This window comes from Gossypium arboreum, chromosome 3 (genome assembly GCF_025698485.1).
Source record: "Gossypium arboreum isolate Shixiya-1 chromosome 3, ASM2569848v2, whole genome shotgun sequence".
NCBI classification, from domain to species: domain Eukaryota; kingdom Viridiplantae; phylum Streptophyta; class Magnoliopsida; order Malvales; family Malvaceae; genus Gossypium; species Gossypium arboreum.
The window spans coordinates 92,064,237-92,072,483 of NC_069072.1; the positions used below are offsets into that span (position 1 = coordinate 92,064,237).

At 29.6% G+C, this 8,247-nt stretch overlaps 1 long non-coding RNA gene across 2 annotated transcripts; it reads left to right on the plus strand.

The window, feature by feature from the left end:
• The first annotated feature begins 2,311 nt into the window (after window positions 1-2,311).
• Window positions 2,312-4,707, plus strand: LOC108454308 (uncharacterized). Of its 2 annotated transcripts, XR_008280177.1 has the most exons (3): window positions 2,312-3,161; window positions 3,671-3,970; window positions 4,360-4,707. It is a non-coding gene; the product is annotated as an uncharacterized LOC108454308 (long non-coding RNA). The 2 variants fall into 2 exon arrangements; XR_001866697.2 differs by having other exon boundaries at window positions 3,671-4,707.
• Window positions 4,708-8,247: the final 3,540 nt, after the last annotated feature.

Sequence of the window (8,247 nt, forward strand, 5' to 3'; positions counted from 1 at the left end):
GTCAATTCCTTCTTTTCCATAAAATGATTGTACTTAATCTTCCATTGTACTTGTTTTAAACATTCAGTCTAATTTTATAATTTAACAATAGTTTTAATTTGTACAACAAAAATATAAATAAATACATAATATTTTTCATCAATTTAATAAATAAACATTAAATTTTAACCATATGAACTTACTTGAGGTAGATTGTAGAAGTTGCAGTAATTCAGGGACTATTCCGTTAATTTCTCTTTTTCACGATTATCTTCAAGCTCTTAATCTAAAATATAAAATTATTCATTTATTGGCATCTAATTCAATTCTAATTCACTTCACAATTTTATACCCTTAAATTTTTGAAATTACACAATTACCTCAACTTTTACAGTTTTTACAATTTAGTCCCTCACAATTAACCCATCAAATGAACTAATTTTTTTCAATTAATATTTTATCTAAATATTCTAAGCTATTACACAACCTTGGATAAATAGAATTTAATACCAAACCCTAAGATTTAATCTTTTCTCAATTTGGTCCTAAAATCAATTTCTATTGAAATTACTTAATAAAATCATCATATAACAAAATTAAAGTTTCAAATCCATGTTAATTCATCATAAACATTCAGAACTCATCAATGGTAATTTTCAAAATTACCCATAAAATCAAAAACTAATAAAATAGACAATTGGACCTAGTTGTAAAAATTTTAGAAACACAAAAAATTCAAGAAAAGAGCAAAAATTGAACTCACTTATAGAAAAATATGAAAACCAGCTTCTTAAGGGTTCTTCAATGGTGTTTTTTCCTGAGAATTATGAAGAAATTCTCTTTTTATTTCAATTTGTAAGTCAAATTTTCCAAATTTTCAATTTTGCACTTATTTCACCTAATTCTTAGATTTTTCTCTGCCTACGCCGCCCAAGCCATCATCTTTTTCTTCCTCATTTAACACTTGAGCTATTTAGTCATTTTAGCAAATTTTGTACCTTTTTCAATTCTGTCATTTTTAATTAATTAACTATCAAAACGTTAAAATTTTCTATCGAAACTTTAATACTAACTCAATGACACTTCGTAAATATTTATAAAAATATTTACGGCTCAGTTTATGAAATTGAGGTATCGATTCCTTATTTTCAGAACCATTTAACCTAATAAATTCTTTTAAATAAAATCACTAATCCAAAAATCTTTCTAAGATCACATTTAACACATAAATAATAAATAATAAAATTTTCGAACTCACTCGTTGGATTTAGTGATCTCGAATCACTGTTTCTAACACCACTAAAAATTGTGTTGTTACAGTGATCGTAGCTACAATTCCACCTTCAAAGTGTATCTTCAGCTCCCAATTGATCTAATATAACCACACAACCTTTTTTAGATATAAAAATATATAAAAAAAATGAAATGGCCTAAAAATTACTAAAAAAACTCACTTATACCACTTAAGCAACTAAAAGCACAAATTAACACTAAAATGACTTGATTCCACTTAAAACAAGCTGCTTGAACGAACAACAAATAAACACATCAAATTACAACATATCAATTAGTCTTTTAATTGGTTTGTTCATTTTTTATTAGACTAAGGGCACGTCTAGGTTTATTTACTAATACAAGTTATTTTTCCTTATCACGATCTGACCACGTAATATTGTTTAATGTTTGTTAAATGTTAGATAACTAGTGAGCCAATATTTACTTTTATTTTGTTTTGCATACAAAAATATTGAGGACAATATACAAAAATATTAATTTAATCAATGGATATTTATTAAATCAATTTATTAGAAAAATAAAAATATACAAAACAAGTATACTATTTTTAGGGCACTAGATCTAACAATGCCCACTCCCTAGACCACTGCAACAGGTAAAGGTAGTTTCCATATTTGTGTTGTTGGCAATTTATTGAACCATGATTATGGGTTGTGCTGATTACGTGGATAATATTTCTCACTGAGCTAGGCTTTGCAAACATAGAGAAACCAAATTGCATAAAAAATCTTTATGTCACTACAACAAAATGGGCCTAAAACGATACTTTTTGGCCGGTACTTTTCTAAGCGTCGAGATAGACTTGTCAATATATCCTTTGGCCAACTTTTTGATAAGAGTCAGGATATATATGCCTAAGGCAACTGTTAAATAAGGGTCGACTTTATCCCACACTATGTTGACTTTTTTTATACCTTTCCCAACTATATAGAAGCGCTGCCATATGAAAAGCCTAAAACAACTCTTTTTAGACTATACTTACCCTTTTTTGGGTTGTTTAAATTTATATCTTTAAACAACGTTTTTGGCTGTTGGAAAAATGAGTTTTATTAGTTGGGAAAAAATAAGCTTATCCCAACGTTTTCTTTAATGTATTGGAAAATATTTTATCTAACCTAACTGTGTTGCTGAAAATACCCACATCACTTTAAAACGGTGGGGTTTAATAAACCAGAAAAATTAACCCTAGAGACACTGGTTTCTTTCTGCAGCCACAGGTCTTCTTCCGCCTTTTTCTTCTTCATCACTAGACGACTTCTTCTTTGCTTAGATCTGATTTTTATTTCAACAGTTATCTTTCACTAACGTTTCAGCCACGCGGCTTTCCCTTAACTTTTGCTCTCAAAATCTCTCTTTCTTCGCTGCTTCACACACTCCAAACAATCCACAACTCAGTAGTGGCACAGCTATGGATGAAGAATTCTCGTTCGACGATCCAACTTAGTTGCTCGACTCAGCTTCTGATTTCGCTCACCACCCCGGTTCTCTTAACGATGCTGCAGTCAAAGATTTTATCGACCATTTCCCTCTCCTTGTCATCATCAGGCACTCCATTTTACTTCTACTTAAATTTTCTTTTATGCTCATTTTTTTTCTCTCTATTAATTTGGGTATTTCTAGGAATTTTTTTACTGGGTATTTGTTATATAATTGCAATCATATAACTTTGTTGCTTTGATGCTGAAATGAATCACTTTTCATCACGGGGGATTTGTTTTAGGGTTTTCAGTTTTGACTTAAAATAATAGGGTTTTAGCTTTTACTAGCCCTCTTACAGTGCTTTGCAAACTAAATCCGATGTGCCTGACCTGGAAAATACTCTGGTTGCTTGTTTGGAGAGAGTGTTTAAGACTAAGTATGGTGCCTCACTCATTCCACAATACATGGTATGCATTTGGTCTTCACTAAATTAATTGCTTGTTTTTCACTTGTAAAGGAAAAAACAATTGATTAGCTTCAGATGTAATATATGTTGTTTGGATGCCTTGTGGGAATGAGAGTCTTCAGATAATATTAGCATTACAAAAACATTTTGATGTTTTGAGTGTAGGCTTGAGTTGTTAGTGATTATTAATTCCTTGATAGTTATGTTTTGGGTTTGAAATGATTCAGAATGGGCACAGTTTTAGACATGTTTTAAGATCTTGAATAAGTTAGTCTAAAGTAGCATTTTTAATAGTTTGGACTTTGGAATTTATAATGTCCTCATTTATATAGGCTTGTGAATTTATTATGAAATTTGAAACTACATCTTCTGTTTTTTAGGCTTGTGAATTTATTATGAAATTTATAATGTCCTCATTTTTAACAGTTCTGTTTTTTTCTTTTGTTTAATTTTATTTTATCAAATCTTAAAAGCTTTAGAATCTTATTGTTTCTGGTCTACAACTGATAGGAAAGAGCTGATCACGGTACTGCTCTTTCCCATGGATGATCCACCTTGAATGATAGTCATTCCACACCAATTTCATTTGTTGGCCTTTGCTATAGTGTTGAAATCAAGGATTCACATAAGAGCTGATCACAGTACTGCTCTTTCCCATGGATGATCCACCTTGAATGATGGTCATTCCACACCAATTTCATTTGTTGGCCTTTGCTATAGTGTTGAAATCAAGGATTTACATATTCCACCTTGGATTATCAGCAAAATATGTTCTCTAATGGCCTCTAAAGGACAAAGCTTTGAAGCAAGGTATAATATACATTTTTTTTCTTAGATCAAATTATTGCATTCTATCAGATGTCTTATTTTAGGTCTATCATCAATTATGATATCAACTAATGTTTGGGATGATATGAAATTGTACTACTTTTTTCTCCCTCCTCCCCTTTTAAAATGAGAAGTTTTGAATGCAACTATGATATCATAATATTTTAAGATGTTTACACACACAAATGATGCTGTAATATATTGTTGGTTCCCTAACTTATGAGGGTAAACAACATGAACAAGAAAAAAATGCTACAGGCAAACTAATGGTATTACCTACCTTTTTGTCTGATTTTATTTGGGGTCATTTTTCAGCTTTACAATGTAGCACTTTAGTTGTCTTAAATACAACTTTTGGAGTGGTTTCTCAGGTAGTTGATAGAGAAGTCACACTTAAAGATTCACAAGAAACAACCTATACATTCTATATTCCCGAAGCAATTGTTTCCCCTTGGTTGCAGTTTCAGACTGTATTAGCTTTTATGTAGTACAATATTAATATCAATGTCCATCGTCTTAGGTTTTTTATTTGTTCACTTTTGTACATTGAGTTGAATGTTGTTGCTATACATTTCGACTAAATGTTAGTGTATTTTGATTGTTGGATTTGTTGTAAATTAAATGGATGTCTATAACCCCTTAAGCATATTAAAGTAATGAGATAAAACTCTTTACTTCATTTATAATTTGGAGATCATTAAATGGAGTAATTAAGAAAATTTAGTTCATTAAATGTAATACATTTATTAATTGAATGTAAAGGAGCTTATAAATAGCACATTGTAAGTGAAAATAAGATAATGAAAAATTCTCTCGTATTTTATCCAGTTTTATTTATTTATTTATTTATTTTAGTAATTTTTATAACACGTTATTAGCACGAGCTTCTACGAGTTTATAGTGAAGATCACGTCATTTCGACTTTATATAATTTGCCGGTATAACTCTCGTTAAACTATATACGGTATAAGTATTTTCATAATTCTTTTATTTTATTTTTAGATAAAATATTTGTTTTGGGTAACATTTTCACATTTATTTTTACAACTAAAATCTAATAATGATAATTATATATACATGTTTTATTTTATTAAAAGAAATTTCAATTAATATAATTTGTGTTTAGTTATTACTATGACTATTTCTCTATATGTCAATATTTGACTTACATATTATTATTTAGCGATTTGGTATATATAATTGAATTGTTTTACGATTGAGAATGTTTATTATTTTATTAATATATATATTTTTATTCAAGTGATTATAATGTCAAATCTTGTCAAACTTGAATTTGCGGTCTTAGACATCTTAGGCAAGAATTATTTGTCATGGGTGTTAGATGTTGAAATTCACTTAGATGCTAAAAGTTTAGAAAATAGTATATTAGCAGATAAAGAAGCATCTAATCAAGACAAGACAAAAGTATTGATTTTTATTCGCCATCATCTACATGGGTTAAAAGTAGAAATTTCACTATGAAAGATCCTCTTGAATTGTGGAAAAATTGGAAGAACGATTTGTCATCAAAAAACAGTGATACTCCCTAAAGTTCTATATGATTGGATGTATTTACAGTTGTAAGATTTTAAGTAAGTGAATACAATTTAGAATTTTTTAAAATTAGTTTAACTAAAATTATGTGGAGAAAACATAATTGATGAGGACTTATTAAAGAAAATATTTTCAACTTTTCATGTTACTAATGTGCTCCTGCAGTAGTATTATCGTGAAAAAGATTTTAAAAGATATTCTTAATTGATTTCATGTCTTTTGGTGGCTGAACAAAATAATGAGCTATTGATGAAAAATCATAAAATTCGTCCCATTGGTTTTGCACCATCCCTTGAAGTGAATGTAGAGTACACAATAAATATGCAAATAGAAAATATAGAGGTTGCGATCGTGGTCGTGGTCATGGACGTAGTGGGAGACGTGGTTAAGGACATATTAGTAATCGTTATCATGGTGGTCATAACACTGATACTTCTAACCATCAGAAAAGAATAACAATGAAAGACAAGAAAGAAGTCAAAATAATCCTTCAAAGATTGTTGAGAATATATGCTATCGATGTGGTATGAAAGGGCATTGGTCACGTACCTGTCGTACGTGTAACATTCTGAAATAGGGCCTAAACGGAACAGTGGCTACGAAACCATAAATCTCCATAAATCTAAGGTAGAAAAATTTATTTTATTATCATTTTAAGGTTTATGGCATGATTGCATGATTGTGTGAAAATTTCGTTTAGAAATTTTATCGATAGAGGGTCCAATTTGATATTTAGGACTAAATTGTAAAAGTCGTAAAATGTGTGTTCTAGTTCACAAATGTACTAAGTACTTGTGAGTAATGTGTTTTTAAAGTGGAGGTCCTTGGATAGTAATTAGATCATTATACTAGTTTGGACAAAAATACCTAAAGGAAGATAAAACACCGTAGTTTTTACTTAATAGCATTTTGGTCATTTAGTTATTAAAATGAATTAAAAATAAAATTAAAAGTCAATTTTTGTTCATCTTCAACTCCTTGGTCGAATTTCACATGAGGAAGACATAGCTAGGGTTTTTTAAGCTTCTAAACTCGATTGTAAGTTCGTTTTAGCCCTGTTTTTAATGTTTTTTTTACGTTTTTGGAGTCCCGGTAACTTGATTAAGCTTATTTTAGCAATAATTTAACCCAGGGTTTATATTTGAAAAAATACCCATAGGTGAAATGTGTTTATTTTGATTTTTTATGGTAGAATATGAAGCTTGAAATTGTGTTAAACAATTTTTGTTAAGCGATTTTATGTGAAAATGAGTAAAACGACATAATCGGTAAAAATTCCTAATGTTCATAAGTACATGTTAGAGTGAGAATTTGATGTTTCCATAGAAGGAAAAATGATTAGCATGTCATAAAATATAAAAAAAATAGGATGAAGTTTAATTTCCGAGTCTTAGGGCAAAAGTGTAAATATGTAAAAGTTTAGGGGTAAAAATATAATTTTTCTAAAGTTTGAGTCAAGGACTGTTTTAATAAATGTGAGTATTAAGTAAGCTAAATTTATTATTATAGATCAAGAAGAATGAAATTCGGAGGTAAACCGGGAAAAGAAAAAGATAATGAACTAAATCGATTTAGTTGATTGTATTTTGTTTCGAGGTAAGTTTGCGGTAAATAAATATAATATTCTATTAGTTTATGTTAATTTTGTTAATTTTCAGCATGTGTATATTTATTTTATGAAATTATTCAAAGAAGACTCAAGCATGAATTGACGGAGAAGTAATTTCAAAAAGTCCCGGTTGAACATTAAGAATGTGTAGGATACAAATGTCATGACATTAGGGTTTAAGGATACCATATAAGACCATACCAAGGCATGACAATTGGTAAGGTTTCTAAGGCAAGGATATCATGTAAGATCATGCCAAGACATGGCATTGATAAGTTTCTATAAGGCAAAGGTCCCATGTAAGACCATGCCAAGGCATGGCATTGGTGAGTTGATAAGACAATGATACCATGTAAGACCATGTTGAGACATGGCAATGGTAAGTTTCAAAAGGATATCATGTAAGACCATGACAAGTCATGGCAATGGTAAAGTACCCGTGTATCCTTAGTATTCCAAGTGATTCAATGAAAAAATTTAAAGAGAATATCAAGGTAAAGTTAAGTAAGACGAGTTATACTAAAAAGGGTAAGACAAGTTCATACTAGAAGAGCAAAGGTAAGTATATAATGTTCATGTATGCTTGATAAGGAAAAAAGTAAATAAAATGTATTAATAAATTTGATTAAATAAGTATTTAAGTAAGTGAGTGAGTGAAGAAATTTAAAATATGTTTATGACAATTAATGAAGTTACATTAAGTAGTATAATGCCAAGTAGTAAGATAATTCTTATGAATGTTGTTATTTATTTGCATGCAAACTTGCTAAGCTTAATGCTTACCCCCTTTATTTTCTTTCTTTTTATAGTTTTGTCAAGCTAACTCAGGGATCGTAAAGTACGTCGGAGGTCCAGGCATACTATCATAAGGATTCTTTTGGTATAGCAAGACATTTCATTTTGAGTATGGCATGTAGAGCATCGTAGCCATTTTGTGTGTATGATTTTATGATATGGCTAATGAATGGTATGTAAATGCTTGATAATGAGTAGCTATTGGAATAGCTAATCAAGGACATGTTTGGTGTTATATATGCTTAAATGCTAGTTATTTTATGGAAATCATGAAAAATGTGAAATTAGCTTTTAAATAGTA